Source organism: Rhinopithecus bieti, unplaced genomic scaffold, assembly GCF_001698545.2.
Source record: "Rhinopithecus bieti isolate Rb0 unplaced genomic scaffold, ASM169854v2 scaffold_42084, whole genome shotgun sequence".
Lineage (NCBI taxonomy): Eukaryota > Metazoa > Chordata > Mammalia > Primates > Cercopithecidae > Rhinopithecus > Rhinopithecus bieti.
This window is the reverse complement of record NW_016818934.1, coordinates 3225963-3239033: the sequence shown is the minus strand read 5'-3', so window position 1 is coordinate 3239033 and position 13071 is coordinate 3225963. Positions and strand designations below refer to the sequence as shown.

Here is a 13071-nt window from a genome sequence, read left to right as displayed (position 1 = left end):
TCACTCTTGTTGCCCAGGTTGGAGTGCAGTGGCATGATCTCAGCTTGCTGCAACCACCTCCTGGGCTCAAGCAATTCTCCTGCCTCTGCCTCCCAGGTAGCTGGGATTACAGGCATGGACCACCACACCCAGCTGATTTTGTGGATTTTTTTTAGTAGAGACAGGGTTTCATCATGTTGGTTAGGCTTGTTTCGAACTCCTGACCTCAAGTCGTCCACCCGCCTTGGCCTCCCAAAGTGCTGGGATTACAGGCATGAGCCACTGCGCCCGGCCTCAGCCATTATTTTGTTGTACCTCTATTGTATGTAAGGTGCTGTAGCATAATATAGAGATTTTAAAAAGATGTTTCACTCAGTTTTTATAATCTCATGTGGAAATAGACAACAACATCACCAAGATAGAAGTGAATGAGAAGCTCACTACTGAAGCTGAGTTTCAGGTGCTACTGGAATTTGCAGGTAGCAGAGAAGATATAAAATTACTGGTTATATTTTAGTAAACTAAGGATACATACTACAGTATCAAAGGTAAGCACTAAAAATGTGTAACTAAAAAGCTAATAAACTGTACCTACTTTAAATATAAAAGGACTAAGCAATTCAACTAAAATATTATCACACTGGAAAAAACAATATACTGCTTTTCAAAAACCACTCTAAATATAAGGACAGGAAAACAGTTTAAAGTAAAGTTCCACAGTAGGCTTTGAGACAAAAAGCATTATTACAAAAAAAAGGGACATTTCAAAAATGATGTAAGGAAGATATAACAATCATAAATTTACATGTACCAAGCTAGAAATAAAGCAGAAGTTCCACTTTTGGTTAGCTACAGAAAGTTGCTGAAGACCATTACTTCTACCATAATAATGAAAAAATACTGGATAAATTAAAAGATCATATTTGGCTTGAAAGTCATTCTTAGTTGAATTGACTAATGACTGCTGTCATTTTGGAATGGAAATAGCCTGTTATAGGGGAGAAAATTTTGTAGTAACAGCTACACAAGGAGTATCTTGGCATATTGGGGCCTGGATGAGTCCCAAATACAGAATTAATTTTCCCCACATATCAGTTTCTTTTCAGTGGAACTTTTCTGAATAAGCAATGGCATAGGAAGCTAGGGGCTGGGGTGTGAAACCAGGCAAAGTCTTGTAGCCTCATGGTGATGAAATCACAAAACCTGACTCGAGAAAGGAGCTTGATCCCTCTTTCAAACTTGGACGCTAGAGGTAATGCAAAACTAACAGAAGTAGCAACTCAGAACCCTTGCAGGTAAATCTGTAATAAATAAAATAACTCACCCTCATTCTTGCTGCAAGACAGGGGAAAAGGGCATGTTCTTTCTGAGAAAATTATTTAGGCTCTATTGATCTTTTGTACACAGTTGTCTGATATAAAAAACATAATGGAAGAAGCAGGAAAATGATCCTTACATGACAAAGTCAATAGAAGCAGATCACAGACAACCCAGATACTAGTATTTTAGTAAACAAAAACTTTAAGAACACGTTACAAATGTGTCAGAATTTAGAAGGAAAGATAAAATCAATGAAACTGGAGAATTTCAGCAAAATACTTGAAACTCAAAAAACTAAATGGAAATTTTAGAACTAAAATATGTAATAGAAATAATTCATTGGATGGGCTTAACAAAAAACCAGATATAGCAGAAAAAAGATTAGTGGATTCAGAGATAGATTGAAATTATCAAAACAAGCAAAAAGGGGAAAAAGATTTTCATACTGAATTGTCATTTAAAAAATAATGTATAAAATTTGGACAACAATAATAAAAATGTAATCTACATTTATGGGATCTTCAACAACTGCAGAATATACATTATTTTCAAGTAAACATGAAATTTTTACCAATGTAGATCCTATACTGGGCTACAAAACAATTCTTAGTATATTTCAAAAGCTTGACTTCACCCAGAGTTTTTATCACAATGGAATTAAATTTAAAAATCAATAGTAGTATAACTAGAAAGTCCCAATATTATAAATCAACACAGTTTGCAAGTAAGTTTGGGTCAAAAAAAATCACAAAGCTGGGTGTGGAGGCATGCATCTCTAGTTCCAGCTACTTGGGAGACTGAGGCAGGAGGGTTGCCTGAGCCCAGGAGTTTGAGGCCAACCTGGGCAATATATCAAGACCTTGTTTGTAAGAGAGAGAGAAAAAGTGTTTTCTGTCCATAAAAGTCAGACATGCACATTTAAAAAAATTGGCAAGATATATATTTTAAAAATCACAGTGGATACTCAAATAATGGTAATGAAAACGCAGTATGTGAAAATTTGTCAGATGCAAATAAAACAGGGCTTAGATTAAAAAGTATATCTTTAAACACATGTATTTAAAAAGGTGAAAGGCTTAAAATCAGTGAATAAGCTTTCATCTCAAGAAACTAGAAAAAGCAAATGAAACGCAGAGGAAATAGAGGAAGGTAATAAACATAAGAGCAACATTAAATAAAATTGAAAGCAGATAAGCAATAGAGAAAATGAGGACAAAAGTTTCTTGTTTAAAATGATTAATAAAATTGATTAATCAATTTTATTAAGCTCCTAGGAAGCTGATCAGGAAAAAAGAAAACACAAATTACTAATACTAGAAATTAAAGAGGGCTGGACGCAGTGGCTCACGCCTGTAATCCCAGCACTTTGGGAGACTGAGGTGGGTGAATCACTTGAGGTCAGGAGTTTGAGACCAGCCTGACCAACATGGTAAAACCCTGTCTCTGATAAAAATACAAAATCAGCTGGGCGTGGTGGTGCACTCCTGTAATCCTAGCTACTTGGGAGGCTAAGGCAGGAGAATTGCTTGAACCCAGGAGGCAGAGGTTGCAGTGAGCTGAAGTCACGCCAATGCACTCCAGCCTGGGTGGGCAATAAGAGCGAAACTCCGTCTCAAAAAAAAAAAAAAAAAAAAAAAAACATTGCAGATAGTAAATTAGCAAATAAATATATTATGGACAACATTATGCCAATAAATTTGACAACTGAAAAAAGACAAATGTATTGCCAAAGTTGATAAGGGGAGAAGTAAAAGATATTAATATCCCAAACTCATTTTAAGAAATTGAATTTGCAGTTTAAAACTTTTACGTAGAGCATCAGACCTCACAGTCTTCACTGGCAAAGTCTACTAAACATTTAGGGAGGAATAATACCAATATTACACAAATTATTTCAGAAAACAGAAGAGAAAATATATTTCAATTCATTTTATAAGGTTTCCATGCCCCTAATTTTAAAACCATATCAAAACATTACAAGAAAATTACCAGTATTTCTTGGGCTGGGCACAGTGGCTCATGCCTCTAATCCCAGCACTTTGGGAGGCCAAGGCAGGCGGGTCACCTGAGGTCAGGAGTTTGAGAACAGCCTGGCCAACCTGGTGAAACCCCGTCTCTACTAAAAATTCACAAATTAGCCAGACGAGGTGGCAGGCACCTGTAATCCCAGCTACTCGGGAGGCTGAGGCAGGAGAATCACTTGAACCTGGGAGGTGGAGGTTGCAGTGAGCCGAGATCACGCCATTGCACTCCAGCCTGGGTGACGAGCAAAGCTCCATCTCAAAATAAATAAATAAATAAAATTACCAGTATTTCTCATGAACATTGATGCAAACATTCTTAACAAAATTTGGCAAGTTGACTGGGCACAGAGGCTCAGGCCTGTGATCCCAGCACTATAGGAGGGTCCCTTGAGTCCACAAGTTCAAGACCATGCTGGGCAATATGGTGAGACCTCGACTTTACAAAAAAATTAAAATATTAGCCAAGCATGGTGGTGTATGCCTGTAGTTCTGGCTACTCCGAAGGCTGAGGTGGGAGGATTACTTGAGCCCGGAAGGCAGGAGGCAGAGGTTGCAGTGAGCCGAAATCATGCCACTTCACTCTAGCCTGGGCAACAGAGTGAGACCCTTTCTCAAAAGACAAAAACAAAACAAAGCAACTTGGATCCAGCAGTATGTATTTTTAAAAATAGTACAGTATGACCACGTGGGACTTATTCCAAGAATGTATACTTAGTTTAACATTAAAACCATATTAACAAATATATATGGGCATTTGGAGTTTTTACAAAGGTGCAGAGGCATTTCAATGGAAAATGGATGGTATTTTCAAGAAATGGTAATTGAAGTCAGGCATAAATGGTGAATGCTTGTAATCTCAGCTATTTGCGAGGCTGAGATTGGAGGATTCCTTGAGCCCAGGAGTTCAAGGCCAGCCTGAGCAACATAGAGAGACCCTGTCTTAAAAAATAATAATAATAAAAAAAGAAAAGCTTAAAAAATAGAAATGGTACTTAAATAGTTGGACTTCCATATGGGAAAAAAATGATTATTGACCCATATCCCTCAGTGTATTTAAAAATGAGCTAAAATGGATCATAGACAATCTGAAGAGGCCTATATTTGTTAAATAAATTGAATCAATAATTAATAACACTCCAAAACAGAAAGCACCAGGCCCAGAAGGGCTCACAGATGTATTCTTCCAAACATTTAAGGAAGAAATTGTAAGCAGAGGAAATACATTCTAACACATTTCATTAAGCCAGCATTACCATAATACCAAAGCCAGACAAAGACTACAAAGAAAACTATAATATCTCTCCTAAACATTGGTGTAAAAATCCTCAACAAAATATTAGCATATTGAATTCAAAGGTGTATAAAAAGAATTACATACTATGACTATGTACAGTTTGTCCCAGGTAAGGCTGGGACAATTGAAAATCAGTTAATGTAACCCATCACATCAAGTAGCTAACAAAAATCACATGATCATATCAACAGATGCAGAAAAGGCATTTTTCTAAATTCAACACCAATTCATTATAAGAACTCTTAGCAAACTAGGAATAGAGGGGAACTTGATATAGAACATCAAGGAAAATGATACATAGATCAGAAAGGAAAAAAAACTTCCTTTGTTCACAGATGACATTGTTTAGGTAGAAGATCCATAATAATTGACAAAAAACTCTTAGAACTAATAAGCAATTATAGGAAGGTTGCAGGATGCAAGGTTAATATACAAAATTTGTCACTTTTCTATATATTAACCCTGAACAAATGGAATTTGAAACTGTAAATACAATACCATTTACATTAGCACTCCCCAAAATGAAATTATCATGTAAAAATCTAACAAAGTATGTACAAGACCTGTTTGAGGAAAACAAGACTGATGAATGAAATCAAAGGACTAAATAAATGGAGGGATATTCCATGTTCATGGATAGCAAGACTCAAAATTGTCAAGATGCTAATTCTTCCCTGCTTGGTCTATGGATTCAACACAATGCTAATGAAAAAACCCAGGAAGTTATTTTGGGGATATCAACAAAATGATTTTTATTTTTTATTTTATTTTATTTTATTTTGAGACAGAGTCTCGCTCTGTCACCCAGGCTGGAGTGCAGTGGCCGGATCTCAGCTCACTGCAAGCTCCGCCTCCCAGGTTCACGCCATTCTCCTGCCTCAGCCTCCCGAGTAGCTGGGACTACAAGCGCCCGCCACCTCGCCCGGCTAGTTTTTTATATTTTTTTAGTAGAGACGGGGTTTCACCGGGTTAGCCAGGATGGTCTCGATCTCCTGACGTTGTGATCTGCCCGTCTCGGCCTCCCGAAGTGCTGGGATTACAGGCTTGAGCCACCGCGCCCGGCCAACAAAATGATTTTTAAATTTGTATGGAGAGACAAAAGAGAATAGCCAATGCAATACTGAAGACAAGCAAAGTGCAAGGACTGATTCTTTCTGACTTCTATAGGCCAGGTGTCGTGGCTCACGTCTGTAATCCCAACACTTTGGGAGGCCGAGGCAGGTGGATCACCTGAGATCAGGAGTTCAAGACCAGCCTGACCAACAAGGCAAAACCCTGTCTGTACTAAAAATACAAAAAATTAGCCGGCCATGGTGGCAGGTGCCTGTAATCCCAGCTACTCGGGAGGCTGAGACAGGAGAATCACTTGAACTTGGGAGGCAGAGGTTGCAGTGAGCCGAGACTGTACCATTGCACTCCAGCCTGGGCAACAAGAGTGAAACTCCATCTCAAAAAGAAAAAAAAAAAAATTACTATAAAGCTACAGTAATCAAGACAATGTGATATTGTCAAAAGGATAGACAAGTAGATTAATGGAACAGAATAGAGGGCCCAGAAATAAGCTTACATAAATACAGTCAGCTATCTTTGACTAAGGAACAAAGACAATGCAATGGAGAAACTATGTTTTTTCACCAAATAGTGCTGGAAAAATGACATCCACATGAGAAAAACAAAAACAAAACACAGACCTTACATCTTTCACAAAAAAGTCAAAATGGACCATAGATTGAAATGTAAAACACAAAACTATAAAACTCCTAGAAGCTAATATAGGTGAAAATCTAAATGACCTTGGATATGGGTATGGCTTTTTATATACAACAGTAAAGGCATGATTCATGAATGAAAGAATTGATAAAATGGATTCATTAAAAAAAAAACTTACGCTCTGTGAAAGAGACTTGCCAAGAGAATGAGAAGACAAACCAAATTGAGATAAAATATTTGCTAATGACATATCTGATAAAGGACTATGGTCCAGGCTGGGCACAGTGGCTCACGCTTGTAATCCCAGCACTTTGGGAGGCCAAGGCAGGCGGATCATGAGGCCAGGAGTTCGAGACCAGCCTGGCCAACATGGCGAACCCTGTCTCTACTAAAAAATACAAAAATTAGCCAGGAGTGGTGGTGGGTGCCTATAATCCTAGCTACTCGGGAGGCTGAGGCAGGAGAATTGCTTGAACCTGGGAGGCGGAGGTTGCAGTGAGCCGAGATCGTGCCATTGCACTCCAGCCTGGGTGACGAGCAAGACTCCATCTAAAAAAAAAAAAAAGAAATGTCCAAAATATATAAAGAGCTGTTAAAACTCGATAGGGAAATGAACGACTTGATTTTTTTTAATTTAGATTTATTTTTTATATTTTGTATTTAAGTTCTGGGATACATGTGCTAGATATACAAGTTTCTTACATAGGTAAATGTGTGCCATGGTGGTTCACTGCACCTATCAACCCATCGCCTAGGTATTAAGCCTGTGTGCGTTAATTATTTCCTAATAATCCTGATACTCTCCCTCCCCCGATCTTCCCCCGATCTTCCCCCGACAGGCCTCACTGTGTTTTGTTCCCCTCCCTCTGTCCGTGTGTTGTTGTTCAGCTCCCACTTGTAAGTGAGAATATGCAGTGTTTGGTTTTCTGTTTCTATGTTAGTTTGCTAAGGATAATAGCTTCCAGCTCAATCCATGTCCCTGCAAAGGACATGATCTCATTCCTTTTTATGGCTGCATAGTATTCCACAGTGTATATGTACCACATTTTCTTTATCCAGTCTATTATTGATGGGTATTTGGGTTGATTCCATGTCTTTGTTATTGTAAATAGTGCAATGAATATATGTATGCATGTATCTTTATAATAGAGTAATTTATATTCCTTTGGGTATATACCCAGTAATCAGATTGCTGGGTCAAATGGTATTTCTGGTTCTAGGTCTCTGAGGAATCGCCATACTGTCTACCACAATGGTTGACCTAATTTACATTCCTGCCAACATTGTAAAAGTGTTCCTATTTCCCCACAGTCTCACCAGCATCTGTTGTTTCTTGACCTTTTAATAATCACCACTCTGACTTGGATGAAATGGTGTCTCATTGTGGTTTTGATTTGCATTTCTCTAATGATCAGTGATGTTGAGCTTTTTTTCATATGTTTGTTGGCTTCATAAATGTCTTCTTTTGAGAAGCGTCTGTTCATGTCCTTTGCCCACTTTTTCATGGGTTGTTCATTGGTTTGTTTTTTCTTGTAAATTTAAGTTCCATGTACATCCTGGATATTAACCCTTTGTCAGATGGTTAGATTGCAAAAATTTTCTCCCATTATCTGTCCACTCTGATGATAGTTTCTTTTGCTCTGCAGAAGCTCTTTAATTAGATCCCATTTGTCAATTTTTAATTTTGCTACAATTGCTTTTGGTGTTTTTGTCATGATATCTCTGCCTGTGCCTATGTCCTGAATGGTATTGCCTAAAGTTTCTTCTAGGGTTTTTATAGTTTTGGGCTTTACATTTAAGTCCTTAATCCATCTTGAGTTACTTTTTGTATAAGGTGTAAGGAAGGGGTTCAGTTTCAGTTTTCTGCATATGGCCAGCCAGTTTTCTGAGCACCATTTATTAAATAGGGAATCCTTTCCACATTGCTTGTTTTTGTCAGGTTTGTCAAAGATCAGATGGTTATAGATGTGCCATCTTATTTCTGAGATCTCTGTTCTGTTCCATTGGTCTATGTGTCTGTTTTTGTACCAGTACTATGCTGTTTTGGAACAACCTAATTGTAAAATGGGCAAAAGGCATGAACAGACACCTTACCAGAGGAGATGTACAGATGGCAAATAAACATGAAAAGAGGTTCATCCTGTTCATTAGACAAATGCAAATCAAAACTACAATGAGATATCATCTCACACCAGTCAGAATGACTATTATTAAAAAGCATCCCCCCCAAAAACAAACAAACAAACAAACAAAAACACATACTGGCAAGATTGTGGAGCAAAGGGAACCTTTATACATTGTTGGTGAGAGTGTACATTAGTTCAACTCTTGTGGGAGGCAGTATGGCAACTAAAAGCAGAACTACCTTTCATCTCAGCAATCCCATTACTGGGTATATACCCAGAGGAGTATAAAGCATTCTACCCTAAAGACACATGCACATGAATGTTATTTGCAGCACCATTCACAATAGCACAGACTTGGAATCAACTTAAATGCCCATCAGTGACAGACTAGATAAAGAAAATGTGGTACATATGCACTGTGGAATATTATGCAGCCATAAAAAGGAACAAGATCATGCCTTTTATGGGAACATGGATGGAGCTGGAGGCTATCACCCTTAGCAAACTAATGCAGGAACAGAAAACCAAATTCTGCATGTTCTGACATATAAGTGGAAGCTAAATGATAAGAACTTAGGAACACTAAGAATGAAACACAGATACTGGGGTCTACTTGAAGGGGGAGGGTGGGAGGAGGGAGAGGAGCAGAAAAGATGACTATTGGGTACTCAGCTTAATACTTGGGTGATGTCATAATATGTGCAGCAAACCCCCATGACACATGTTTATCTATGTAACAAACCTTCACATGTGCCTCCAAACCTAAAATAATTTTTTGATTTTTTTTTTTTTTGAAACAGAGTCTCGGTCTGTTGCCCAGGTTGGAGTGCAGTTGTGCAGTCTTGGCTCACTGCATCCTCCATCTACTGGGTTCAAACAATTCTCCCTGCCTCAGCCTCCCAAGTAGCTAGGATTACAGGCATGTGCCACCACACCTGGCTAATTTTTTTATTTAGGAGAGATGGGGTTTCACCATGTTGGCCAGGCTGGTCTTGAACTCCTGACCTCAAGTGATCTGCCCACCTCAGCCTTTCAAAATGCAAGGATTACAGGCGTGAGCCACCCAAGGAGACTGAATTTAAAAAAAAGAAAAGAAAGAAAAGAAAAAAATGTGGCGAGGTTTATCATATGTCATCATGGAATTGTAAATGAAAACACCAGTGAGATACACACCTATTAGAATGGCCACAGTCCTAAAGACTGACAGCAACAAATGCTTATGAGGATGTGGAGCAACGGGAACACTCGTTCATTGCTGGTAGTAATGCAAAATGGTACAGCCACTGTATTAGTTTGTTCTCACACTGCTACAGAGAAATACCTGAGACTGGGTAATTTATAAAGAAAAGAGGTGTAATTGGCTCATAGTTCTGCAGGCTCTACAGGAAGCATAGCAGCATCCACTTCTGGGAAGACCTCAGGGAGATTTTACTCATGGCAGAAGGCAAAGTGGGAGCAGGCATGTTCACATAGAGCAGGAAGAAGAGAGAGCAAGGAGAGGAGGTGCTACACACGTTTAAACGACCAAATCTCACAAGAACGGACTCAATATTACCACACAGTACCAAGGGGAAAGTCCACCCCCATGATTAAATCACCTCCCACCAGGCCTAACCCCCAACACTGAGGGTGACAAACATGAGATTTCGGTGGGGACACAGATCCAAATCATAGCCACTTTGGAAGACAGTACGGAAGTTTCTCTTAAAACTGAATGTAGTCTTACCATATGATCCAGTAATGATACTCCTTGGTATTTACCCAAATGAGTTGAAAACTTAACACACACACAAAATGAACCCGCACCTGGATATTTTTAGGAGTTTCATTCATAATTGCCAAAATTTGAAAGCAACCAAGATGTCTTTCAGTAGGTGAATGGAAAAATAAACTGTGGTATATCCAGACAGTGGAATATTTTTCAGTGTTAAAAAAAAATGAGCAGGCCAGGCGCGGTGGCTCATGCCTGTAATCCCAGCACTTTGGGAGTCCGAGGTGGGTGGATTGCCTAAAGTCAGGAGTTCGAGACTAGCCTGACCAACATGGTTGAAACCCCGTCTCTACTAAAAATACAAAAACTATCTGGGCATGGTGGTGGGTGCCTGTAGTCCCAGCTACTCAGTAGGCTGAGGCAGGAGAATCTCTTGAACCCGGGAGGTGGAGGTTGCAGTGAGCAGAGATCACGCCATTGCACTCCAGCCTGGGCAATAAGAGTGAAACTCCATCTCAGGAAAAAAAAAAAAAGAAAGAAAGAAATGAGCTATCAACCATGAAAAGACATGAAGGAACGTTAGATGCATGTTATTAAGTGAAGGAAGCCAATCTGAAAAGGCTATATAATGCATTATTTCAACTATATGACATTCAGGAAGAAGTAAAAAAAAGACAGTAAAAAGATCAGTGGTTCCAGGGGTTAGGGAAGAAGGAGGGATGAACAGGCAAGGCACAGGATCTTTACAGCAGTTAAACTATTCTAAATGATGATGGAGGCATTTCATTATAAATTTATCAAAATCAATAAAATGTATGACACAAAGAGTGAGCCCTAGCATAAACTATGAACTTCAGGTCATAATATTTTTTCAATGTAAGTTCATTGACTATAAACAAATGTGCAGCATTTGTGGGATGTTGACAGTGGCAGAGGTTGTGCATGTGTGGGTGTAGGAGGTGTATGGGAACTCTCTGTACTTTCCCCTGAATTTGCTAAGAACCTAAAACTGGTGTAAAAAACTAAAGTCTATCTTTTTTAAAAAAGTGTACACAAGCAAACAGTTTGTAAACTTCATTTGCTTAAAAATTACATAAAATATGTCAATAATTAACAGTGAGTTGACTCTAAATGAAGGCATTATTAAAAAAAACTAGATTATATGCCAAAATAATTCCTAAAACTGAAAATATAGAAGAAAACAGGAAAACATCTTTATGCTCTTGTGATAAGCAAAGGTTTCTTAGATTACCCCCATAAACATCCATCTTTAAAAAGATACACAGACCCGGCGCAGTGGCTCATGCCTGTAATCCCAGCACTTTAGGAGGCCGAGGCAGGTGGATTACCTGAGGTCAGGAGTTCGAGACCAGCCTGGCCAGCGTGGTGAAACCCTGTCTCTACTAAAAATACAAAAATTAGCCAGGTACGGTGGTGTGTGCCTGTAATCCCAGTTACTCAGAAGGCTGAGGCGTGATGGCGGGCGCCTGTAGTCCCAGCTACTCGGGAGGCCGAGGCAGGAGAATGGCGTGAACCCGGGAGGCGGAGCTTGCAGTGAGCTGAGTTCGCGCCACTGGACTCCTGTCTGGGTGACAGAGCGAGACTCCGTCTCAAACAAAAATAAATAAATAGAGGAGAAAAATAACGTAATCATCTCAATGGATTCAGAAAATGCATTTGAAAACTTGTTAAAAAATCATAACAAAATAAATAAAAATTATATCAACACCCATTCATGATAAGTGCTCTTGACAAACTAGGAATGGAAGGGATTTTCCTCAGCCTGATAAATCATACCTATGAAAAATTTATAGATAGTATCATTATTAATGGTGAGATAGGCACTTTTCCTTTAAAATGTTAATAACAAAGCAAGAATGGCCACTTTCTCCATTTCTATTCAATATTGTTATGGAGGCCCTAGCAAATATAAGATAAAATAATAGATTTACAAAGGAAAAATAACTGTGTATGCACAGACAAAATGATTATGTATGCAAAAAACCCAAAGGAATCTATGAAAAAATGTCTAGAACTAATAAGTGATTCACACTATGGGATACAAGGTTGTATTAGGGTTCTTTAGAGGGACAGAACTAATAGGAGATATATATATATATATATATAAAGGGGAGTTTATTAAGTATTAACTTACATGATCACAAGATCCCACAATAGGCTGTCTGCAAGCTTGAGGAACAAGGAGAGCCAGTCCCAGTCTCGAAACTGTGTAACTTGGAGTGCAGTGTTTGAGGGCAGGAAGCGTCCAGCACCAGAGAAAGATATGGGCTGAGAAGCTAGGCCAGTCTCAACTTTTCATGTTTTTCTGCCTGCTTTGTATTTGCTGGAAGTTGATTAGATAGTGCCCACCCAATTAAGGGGGGGGTCTGCCTTTCCCAGCCCACTGACTCAAATGTTAATCTCCTTTGGCAAAACCCTCACAGACACACCCAGGATCAGTACTTTGTATCCTTCAATCCAATCAAGTTGACAATATTAGCCATCACAAGTCCACTTTTTGTCAACTTGAACCCATACACATCTCCTGAGATCATACATAATCTTCAAATAAACAATAATAAGGTCATAATTATACCTAACATAATACAACTATTCTTCATATAACCAGAAACGCACCAATCCCCTACCCAAATACTATTACATAATGTTAACAATACTTAAATGCTGATATCAAGTCATTAAATCTTATGTCACATGGCAAAGGAAAAAGGAAATAAAATGAAGATATTTTCTTACTATAAGTGTATACATGCACAAACATGTTTTTAACAAAAGAAGGAAGAAATAATACTCGTGACAATTACAGTCCCTGGTTCTGCAGCTGGTCATGTGGTCATAGCTGGTATTGATGACTAACTTCTCTTTTTTTTTTTTTTTTTTTTTTTT

General features: G+C 38.6%; 1 protein-coding gene across 1 annotated transcript in view; it reads left to right on the top strand.

The window, feature by feature from the left end:
- PIAS2 (protein inhibitor of activated STAT 2) overlaps window positions 1–13071 on the top strand; it is a 160535-nt gene that overhangs the window by 132319 nt on the left and 15145 nt on the right. The gene's annotated exons all lie outside the window — the stretch shown is intronic.